Source organism: Cyprinus carpio, chromosome A10 (genome assembly GCF_018340385.1).
Source record: "Cyprinus carpio isolate SPL01 chromosome A10, ASM1834038v1, whole genome shotgun sequence".
Taxonomy (NCBI): Eukaryota; Metazoa; Chordata; class Actinopteri; order Cypriniformes; family Cyprinidae; genus Cyprinus; species Cyprinus carpio.
In genome coordinates, this window is record NC_056581.1 from 14,331,132 (window position 1) to 14,342,482 (window position 11,351).

General features: G+C 37.0%; 1 pseudogene; it reads left to right on the forward strand.

Moving 5' to 3' along the window:
• Positions 1 to 5,952: 5,952 nt before the first annotated feature.
• The window catches only part of LOC109055278, a 103,780-nt pseudogene continuing 98,381 nt past the window's right edge, over positions 5,953 to 11,351 (forward strand).

Below are 11,351 nucleotides of genomic sequence, written 5' to 3' on the forward strand. Positions count from 1 at the left end.
CGACGATTCACACAAAAGCCAACACAGAAAAGTTGTGTGAAAAAGCAAAATCAACGTAACTCACCTATCAAGTGGTCAAAAGTGTTTTTCAGAAATCGATTAGTGCACCTTTAATTCTTGTGCAAGCACATTAGACAACACTCTTGCCTTGCCTTTACATTGGAGCGCTGCTTGTCGGGACAAATTTCCCTGGAAATTGCATAGTTCTGGCATCTGCGTGTCAACCAATTGAGATAGCGTCAAACTCAACTTGTACCAAGTAACTTGTAGTTTTATGTTTCAACCACTAAAGGGTTACATTGTAGCTTTAACATAAATAGTATTTAATCTAGGTAAATGTTAATTTTGTTAATTTAAAATATACCTACTATTGTTAATTCATGTTCATTCATAATACATCAAAAACAACCTGAAACGTTGAAGCATATTAATAAAGAATTTAACATTAGCCTAGCACATTCTATACAATAGTTTATGATACCAAATGGTTTACATAATGTTAATAAGTTGAACTTTATTGTAAAATAATATCAAATTATGAATTCAGAAAGCATTCCTGTATTAATCCATTACACAATAAAACAGTTTGTATGCACACACAGTCTCGGCTGCAGTAGGGTGATACCTGAAAAACAAACCTCTAGAAAATGCAATTGTTTTCCCACCTCTTTGTTTTATTAATATGCAGCCTGGTACTGCACACTTTCTGTTCTGTCTCTGAAATAACAAGAATTTTCTACTCTCTTTCTCCTTTTCTGATAAGAACAGTGTTGGACTAAGGTTATAACACAATGATTCAAGGTTCTACGTATCAAGCCCTTCCCTGACAGACAAACCTAACATATAAAACAAGCACTACGGCTGTAATTTTGCGTTTCATTTGTTCCGAATTCCTCAAATTCATTCCTATTTCCAATCCTGTAATCACATTCGTAAATCTACAAGGAATACATGCAGTATGACCTTTATTTATTTAAAAGATAGAGGCAGCCAAAACAAAAAAAGCGATTGGATTATGCAGCAAGATGTGCTTATGAATCAAGTGTTTTCCTGTTTCCCCCCATACTTAATAATATGGTATGCCCCTCTAGTGAATTCAAAGAGTTCCAGTAGGAGAGAAGCTCCATGTCCCGTGAGTCCTGGCTCAGCGTCGTGTAGCCTGCTCCATCTCCTGTATATTTGTTTCCCTTTTTTTACTGGCAGTGCAGGACTGATCTCTCACCTCTTCCTGTGGTGGTGGGGAGAGCTCTCACACCTTCCTCATGTGTCAGGGGCTTTTGTGTGTGGCTGCAGTACATGAGAGAAAGGAGCTAATGTGATGTTTGTTAAATGTACAAGTATGACTATCTATAACACCCATCTATCTATCTATCTATCTATCCATCTATCTATCTATCTATCTATCTATCTATCTGTATATCTATCTAACTCATCTATCTATCTATAAGTCTCTCTCACATACTCTCAGGGATACTCTGTTTACATGGCACATGCATATTGACTGACATTTCTGTTGGGTGGTGTGTTACCGATGCCTGTAACCTTGGCCCAGAGCTGGCAGGTAGGACTCCACAGACTGCACATCACATGTGCTGTAGCTAAAAGTGCGCACCAGTCGTTGAAGTTCACAGAATGACTCATATTTATTTCCTCAGAAAGGAGGGATTGTATAATTTTGGCAAGGAGACTGAAGGCAAGAGCCATCTAATTTGAAAAGGTCGCAGATCTAAGCTTCATCAGACTTAGATGTTAGGAAGCTAGTTGGCAAAGCGTTCATTACTGAGGCAGAAGTTTGTGGGATGGTCAAACAAAAGGTCCACCAAAATGTCAAAAACCCAATCAAGCTGATCACCTTATTCTCTGCCAGAACTGGAGAGCTCAATATTTAACAGCACAGCCTGCAGTGCTAACTGATTGTCTATTCAAGGTTTCAAAACAACATAATTATGTTTTTTTTTTTTTTTCTTTTCCTAATTATTTTGTGGTACGTTAAGCCAGTCAATTATTATATGCTAAAATATGATTAACCATTAGCCAGCAACCTCCAAGAACACTTAGCACCAATCCCATTTTTCTTCAGAAAATGGGAAAAAAGCTTATACTAAGCAACAAATCAATCGAAACTTGTGGTCCACTAGGCCTCCCGGAAATGCTGTTTCCCATAATATTCATGCTATGCCAAAATTCTATAACAAGTCCTCAAAGAAAGCTCTGTATCGTTGACAATGAAAGTGAGCACATCTTCATTGAGTCAGAATCCAAACATTAATTCCTCTAGATTCTAAACCTAATAACTTCCTCTTTGTGTATAATATGAGGAGCCTGCAAGAAAAACTAACTTTTAAGAGTAATAAATTACATTAGTAGTTTGGTTAAACCACCAATAGAATGTTTGGCATGACGTAGGTAACGGACTCAAGAATGCCTTCAGCTCATTGCTCTAGCCCCACTGGTTCGGCTATGTGCTACGTTTGGCAGACAGTTTTCAATTAGATTTTTTTTTTTTGTGATGAGATTTAATTGAGTATTAAACCAGTGGAAGAATGGGATCTTTCACATAACTTGTCATGTTTGTTTGCCTTATAAAAAAGAAATACAACTTTTTTTTTCTTGGTCTTTTAAATTTTACCAGACGAATTATAGAGAGAAAAAAAAAAGAATACACTTTTGATTTGACATTTTAAGTCGAAAAGTCAAAGATCCCCAAGTCTCTCTGACATTTTTTTGTCACACCTATGACTTGGGTGTCTCCTTCGATGTAAGAAGAATAAATAGTGTGGGATGAGGTTTTAATGTAAACTTTAACTCTTAGGGCTAATGAAGTATTAGGAATAACAATAGGGCAACCAAACATAACAACCAAACAAATAACAAATAAAGTGCTTTTAAATTCAGACAGTAGAAAACTCAACAAGACTCTAAGGTTTTCAAACAAGTGAAGGTACAGACTGGACTCTGAAAGAAAATCAACATCAGACATCCCTACTGAGTTCACAGTTCTGCTAGTGCCCTTGTGTGTGACCAGTTTCTAAATGTCTTCATCAGCACTTTTCAAAACAACGGGGTGTGCTGATGCACCTCCCAGAGACAAACAATATTGAGTGTCATATGAACAGTTCCTTTGGGAGGACAGACCCAGACTGTCAAACTACTCCTCTCACGCAATGTTGTTTTGTATTTTTATGCATGTCACAATGCTGTGTAATTCGAAAGTGTCTGTTTTCCATTGAAGGACTATAAATTATCATGATTATATCAATATATCAGGGTGCGGGCGTTCTCCGAGTAGGCAAGGAAGGCAGTGTCTCCTCAAAATATGACGATGAAATACAAAAATCGTTAGTACAAAAATAAAACAATGCCAATATTACAAAATATAACATTAAAAAGTATATAAATCACTCATTTTTCTAAAGAAACATTTTCCAACAGCGACATTAGCAGGTAAAGTAACAGGGGGAGAGTCCTGCGTCTCTCTCACCTCCCCTGAGCCCATTGCATTTAACAGGCCACTCGAAGCGTGTGGTGAGTCTTGTGGTGGGTAATTGAAAATGAATGGGGCAAAATCACGTGAGAGGAGACAATGCCCTCCATCGTGATATGATCGGATCTGACTGTTTATGTTAGGCTGTGATTGGTTCATGCAAAAAAAAATTCCTTGTGTTCATGCGCGTTCCAGCATTCCGTGGTTTCATCTTCCATCCACGTTCCACACACGTTCACGGCGTTCCGCCTACATAATCAGTCTGAATGGAACACTATTATGTCATATATATCATTAAGTTGTTTACTTTAAAAAGTAAAGTAAACAACTCCTACACACTCAGATATATAATCACTTTGTTACATAAGTTCACAAAATAATAAAAAAAATAAACAAAAAAAACAACAAAAAAAAAAACTTTTTTTCCAAATTTACTTTTACTGCCTTCAGTTATTATTTTGGAATAAATGTAAAATGCTTAAAATTACTAACTTGATGAGATTCATACTTGGCTTTAATAAACAAAATATTGATTACATTGCTAATGTAAAAAATATAAAATAGAATGTTTTTTTGTTGTTGTTTTTTTTCTGGTAGTGTAAGTAATGTTTATTTATTGATCATATATCAACCAATTAAATGTATTGCAGTATACAGTACAGGAAACTGTGATTGGAACTGCAGCCTCACTTTTTTTCCTGTCTGCTAGGATCGCTACCCAAATGGAGAAAGGAAGACACCACCGAGTGGAGGTGCAACAATTTATAATTATTAGTGTCCATCCCTATACCCAGTCTCCCTGAGGGAGATACGGAGGGGCAGAAAGGGGGGAACATTATCCTCTTTACTCCCGGTTACTAGCATTATTCCCTTACTGATTGACCCTCTACTACTTTCTGGACTGTGTGATCCTGATGCTGACAGGTGCTTGTGTCAGATGACGCTAGATTGGACATTGACCCCCCTTTGGCCCTACACAGAGATATACAGGACACAGGGACATTAACACTCTCACCCTTACACAGACACATATTTACGAGATTTCATTTAAAATATTCTTTTACTCTGGCCACTTGGCACAGTGAAAGAAAAACTCTGGACTTCGGTGTTTAAGGTCATGGCAGAAAGATTTATTGGTGCACAGCCAGAGAAATACATATCCTAAAAAGCAAATACAATAATATATTAATCATGATACACTATAAATTCATTTTATTTACCAACGCTAATTGGATAATAATAATAAATATTTCTTTCCGTGTATCCTTTAAATATTGCGGATGCATGACATGGATTAGAAATTAGATTTCCCTAGTAGCTGCAGGTCTGTCTTAAGAGAAAGCAGGATGGAAACATTTTTAGAATTAAAAAGTGTTGAGACGGAGAGGGTCTCACTCCATCTTTCATTTGGTACTAGCCTCTAGTGATGCTGACTCGATTCTGCTAATCGGTTCTTTCAAACTCTTCTTTTTTTAAAGAACGGTTCAAAAGAAACAATTCAGAGATTCTTTTAATATGTTTTGCTTCATCACATGCTCCGTGTCATCCCCTCGTGGTATATTTCCTACTATAAAACATACAAAGAAAGTCATATGTGGGGACACACTGATGTTTATTATACTTTTTTTTACGTTTTGTATTAAGTTTGATTAATTATGGTGTTTATTGTAATTCACTATCTCCCTCCTCCCTTCTTTGTTCTCTCTCTAGTCTCAGTAGTTTTGCCTCTCTCTCTATTTTAGTGTGGTATACACGCATACGCGTATGAGGATTTAGGTTATTTTCTTATTTTTCTTTTTGGGTGCATGTGGTGAGTGGTTTTGGGTGCCCCCTCAGACCCATGGTTACTGGGTTCGATCTGTCCTTTGCTCAGAGTTGAGGTACCCCTCTTCCAAATGTATTCCCAATGTGTCCTGAACTTCCTGATCATACTCCCATTTTATATATATAACACATATTCTTGGCTTATAACACACGTGTAATCCATATTCTATAGGTTGAAAGGGGTACACCACCCCTATTATATGTCTATTTATACCCTTGTTTATATAAGACAATAAAGACGAAGTTAAGGTAACCTCAGATCTTGTGTCTGCTGTGCCTTTATCTTCCCGGCCGTTTTACACTTTGGCGGACAGGAGAACACTTTGGTGGGGAGAACGGGATTGGTTTTATTTGCTATACCAAAACCAATTCTTATTCATTGTGATCAAACTGTCATACCCCTTAAGTCACAAACATGTATACGATTATTAAAAATGAATTACTTCTCGCTATTGCTGTAACTCTTCTTTTCGGTTTTCAACTCTTAGGGGAATCTGGTTCTCGGTTCAAGAACCGAGAGCTCAGAGCCATTCAACAACTGAATCACTGAAAAGATCCGAATCAAATGAATAGTTCTTCACGAATTGGGCATCGCAAATACCCTCCTCTACACATTCCTCCCGTAGTGCTCCAGCTTTCCGACTCCTGAAGAGACACGGGCGCCTGTGATCCGTTAATCACCCGAGCATCTCTAGCATCCAAACGCAGTTTCTAACCAGAACAGTCATTTGACTCATCGTTTAAGTGGTATAAGGCTTCTTTGTACTCACATCAACTGATATTGTAAAACTTTAAATGCTCTTGTTATGGCTATCTGAAAGGTTCTTGCGCAGTTCTAAGTGCTAACTGAAACTTAGCCTATATGAAACATTTTTGGCTGACATCTCTCGGAGCCATCTCTCTTTAAAAAAACTCTCGGGGATTGTGAGACTTCCATGTCGGCGATGTTGTTTTTCCATCGTAATGGATACCTGAGACAAGGGGTCAATAGTTAAGAATTTGCATTTGGCGTGGAGCGTTTGCAGATCATTAAAAAAGATCGAACTTTTATCACATATGACACGGATTATTAAAGATGAGACGTTTATTTTGACTATCACAGTGGGATAAAGTACAGCGCATCATCACCGCACCTTCAGGATGTTCCGGCGAGGTAAGACCAACATTTTAAAATATATAAGTGCGTTTTTTGGTGTAGTTCAAGCAGATGCATGATGCTGAAAGTAGGTTACATTTCTGTTCATTGCACGCGACTCTTCCATGCGCATCCGAGTTTATATAGTCTATCTGAAACTCTGTATGGGATTTTAACCAGGTTAGTTTCAGGTTCGTCTGGCTTTTTAACATTTGACTGTGCGCCGATGAAATATTAATACACAGTACATATTATTCTTAAAAATAGACAAGCAATGCGGCACTGCAGCTGACAACTACTAGAGCTTACTTACTGCACGCGCTAAACTAGTACTAGTAAAGCACACAGTAAATAATATTTTTTAAGACGAGAGAGGCGGTGCATGGCGACAGGCGCCCATGGGACCAGTGTTTGTGAACTCTTGTATGCTGCCTCAGACTCTCTCTCTCTCTCGCACACACACACACACACACACCAAGAAACTATAGCCTAGATGCGGAAATTTTGCTTTCAATATCAGTAGGTCAACATGTGGCATATAAGCCGTGGACACAAAACCGAAATATCCTACATTTGTACTCTACTGTCTAGATATCAAAACAAATCTCGCACAGAATAATTCAAGAAACATGCACGTCATGAATTTTGATGCATCAACATTCGTGTGTCCACAGAGAGGTGCTGTTTTACCTTTGTTAGGAAGTCATACGTGTCACGATGTTGTTTGGGATATTTTTGTTGTGCGTTTAATTTGACAATTTTTTCATTCTCTTTGTTAGTGTAATTAGTTGTAGCTAATTGTTTTGAATGATACTATTTGAGTAATTTAGAGTGTTCTTGACGTGTCCACATACATACATATACACATACAGACATCTAAAGTAAGAACCCCTCACAGACCAAATGGTTTTCACACTACAGCAATGATATTTACTATACATTACACCTAAATTTAACCCTCACTTAAACCCGTTACATTATGAGATCTAAACCAAAAACATTTTTTAGGTGTTTGTGACCACTTAAAATGCCTTCACATCTTGGTTTTCGACGTGTTTCACTATATTTCCAAACCTGTACCTTTATACACACAGACTTTTAAAGCTACATAAGCGAAGACCTCTTACAGATAATGATATTAACAATACCTTAACCTTAACACTCAAAGAAACTAATTGACATTAGTAGATGGAAACCGAAACATGATTTTGCTCATTTCAAATAATAAGAACTGCTTCATATGTCCTCAAAAGTCAGTTTTTGACATATTTATGGGCACATTTTTAAAACCCGACCCCTTACCCACACACATATCAATTTTAATTAAAATATATTCCAATATCAGCCAGAACTACTTTAATTGCCATATTTTTGTCAGTGGCTTTGGCGTCTGCTATTCTGCTATTATATAACTGCCTAAAAAAGGAAAAGAAAAAAAAATTCCTCCATCCGGTTATTTTTTTCCTCTGAGGAGTGACAGCGGAGTCATAACACTTTTACTAATGTTCAGCCTGCAGCTTCAAACCAGCCTGCTCTGGGATCTGCTTCCTTGTTTTCTTCTCATTACAAAAGAATGTGTGGGTTTGAGTTGAGGCAAAAGATGGGATGGAGAAACAGAGAGGGGGGATTTGTTTGTGTGCTTAAAGCATTCTGCATCAGCTGTGGCACTGAGCCCCTCCTCAATGCAAACACACAATAACAGACAATAAAATGATAAGGAGTTATGACTGTTTATTGCTGCCTTTCCTAGCAGTAGGGGTCTATGCTTACAGCCCCGGGGTACAGAAAAGGGTCTTGAATGCATAATAATGGTGAGCAGCACAGATGTGTTTACAGGAAAGCTGTATGTCTGCATCAGATAACGTGTGGTTTTTACTGCTCACGGGGTTTCGACTGGTGACACACTATAGGTTAACAAAATTCCAATTAAAACTGTGTTAAGTGGGTATTAAGTGGCTAATTTAGTCTCAGATGCCATATGGGAATTTAGCATATTATACATATTATATTTATATTACATTATATACATTTATATTTATATTTATATTTATATTTATATTTATATTTATTATAGCATATTATATTTATGCAATTGGCTGATACTTGTTGGTTTGTGCATTCTTCGGGAATGAAACCCTTGATCTTAGTGTGCGAGATGGAGTGAGATGCCAGACAGAAAAACTGACAGACAGACAGACAGATAGATAGATAGTTATATATGCACATATATGATAGATAGATAGATAGATAGATAGATAGATAGATAGATAGATAGATAGATAGATAGATAGATAGATAGATGTTAGATAGATAGGTTGGTAGACAGGTGTTAGATAGATAGATATAGCCATATATGTTTTATAGATAGGTGGATAGATAGTCATATATGTACACAGATAGATAGATAGATAGATAGATAGATAGACAGATAGATAGATAGACAGGTATATAGGTAGTCATGTAATAGAAAGATAGAGAGATTTAAAGGGATAATTCACCCAAAAATGAAAATTGTCATCATTTAAGCACCCTCCACTTGTTCCAAACCTGCATACATTTCTCTATTCTGTTGAACACAATTGAAGTCAATGGCTACTGTCAACCATTCGGTTACCAGCATTTTTCAGAATATCTTCTTTTGTGCTCAACAGAAGAGAGAAACTCATGCAGGATTTTAACCACTTGTAAATGATAACAGAATTTTCATTTCTGGGTGAAATATCCCTTTAAAGGGCTGCAGGTCAGATGGCAGAATGTTTTGCAGGCAATAACTGCATTACTGCTAATATGCTCAAAGGCACCTCGCTGCCAACAATGGTGTACCATGTATAGAAAAGCTACAGGTTTTAGAGCAAGTGACGATGACAAATTCATGCTTTCTTTCCCTAATTGCCTGTTTGTGAGCTTCGCGAGAATCCAGTTACGCAAGAATGACATAAAAGATGTGAGGCCGGGGCTGGATGATTCTGAAAGGGGATGCTCCTGTTTTTTTAAGCAGTGGTGAGATCAGTGGATTTGAAGTGAAAGAGTGATGGCCCACTGTTTTTTGGCCAGAATCTTGCCTGTCTTTTTCTGCTCACCTCTCATGTATACCCTCCTCTTAACCTCTGGTGATTGCCCCAGGGTTCTCTGGGCAATGGGTCATGGCAGTTTTTCCATTATCTCCTTCCACCTGGGCGAGAGAGATCCCTCAGCCTCGGGTAGAAGGCCAGCTCAACAAGATTAAAATAAAGGTTTAGAAACACGAAAAAATCTGGCTGGCTGGTAAGCGCAGGCACAGGAAACAGGAGGCTACTTCATCGCAAGGCCAAAGTGCTGGCTGGCTGGGCAGTGAGCCGATGCAAGCTCGTTAGCCCATTTTTATAGCTCCCTCAGTTCAGTTGAAAGTTTTCTCCTGCTTAGTCAGAGATTTGCAGCTGACACACAGCCAGAAAGAAATGGAGTTTCATACTGCATCTACCCCACCCAGCACCTTGTGAGCGAGAGAAATCACCTATCCCCACCCAGTTGCAAACCTACTCTCTTAATGATGACAAATTGCGGTATCCTCACATGTGTTGAATTTCAGCATTTCACCATTTGCGTATGCATATGGCCGGGTAGCCCAATAATTAGCATGTGGATTGCACACTGTGTTTCAAACCAGGCTATGATGAAACTGTTCAATTTGAGTGATTAAGAGCAAATGATTTGTTCTTGATTCTTATGTGTACAGCCAGTGACTGCTTGCTGTATGTGAACTGGTTGTGTATTAGAGTCTTGCAGAGGCAGTCACAATTTAAGACATACTTTGTATGGATATAAATTGATATGTTAGCAAGTGCTATAGGTCTTTAACAGATTTGAAGCATAAAGTTAGTTTTGTATATCTTACATATGCAGTGCTTAGAAAAATGAATGTGATACACTTAAAGGGGTAGTTCGCCTAAAATAAAAAAATAAAATCAAAAGACACGCAAAAGTTGTATAAAAACACTTTAAAAAAGGATATTTTCAAAATTCATGATCCACACAGGAAAGACAAGAGGGTGAGTAAATGACAGAATATTCATTTCTTGGTAAACTATTCTTTAATATGGTGGGTTTGCTATCATATATAATTTTATAATTTTTTTCCTACTGTTTAATGAATGATTAATACTAATATACTGTACTATTTTTGAGTATAAAATATGTTATATCTGTTTGAATATATATAGTATATATATATATATATATATATATATATAGGCATATATATATATATATATATATATATATATATATATATATATATATATATAAATATGTTGTGGGAAAAAAATCAATATGACTATAAAATAATATTAGTCGTAGTAGTAATAATAATACACAGTTATTATTATTATTATTATTATTATTATTATTATTATTATTACTATAAAACAACGGCTGTCTTAGGTTTCATCTCGGCTGAGCCTCAGACAGACCAGTAGATACAAAGATTTAAATAACTTAAATAAGCTTCAGATAGTGCTTTTCTGTGAAACTGTATTATTGTATGAAGTAAATATACACAAATATCCATTAAAGCTACAAAGCTAAGAAGAAGTTAAAGGGCTCATAAGGATGGCCTCAAATTTTCTTTTCTTTGGAGTGTTACAAGCTCTTGGTGAATAAAGAAGATCTTAACAGTTGCAAAGACGGTCTCAAATCCAAAGAGATATTTTTATAAAAGTTGAGACTGGCCCATCACTTCTGAAACGGCTCAAGCTCTAACACGCCCCCACATCTACGCCAGTATGTTGAAGATTTGCATAACGCCCAGATGTTCACATTGGGAAGAAAGAAGGTGTACCTTTATTCTCGGCGGTAGTATTGTTGTTAAGCGCTTCTAAATATATCAACTTTGCACTGTGGATCGCTGGAATAGCTTTTACCGCGGGATCT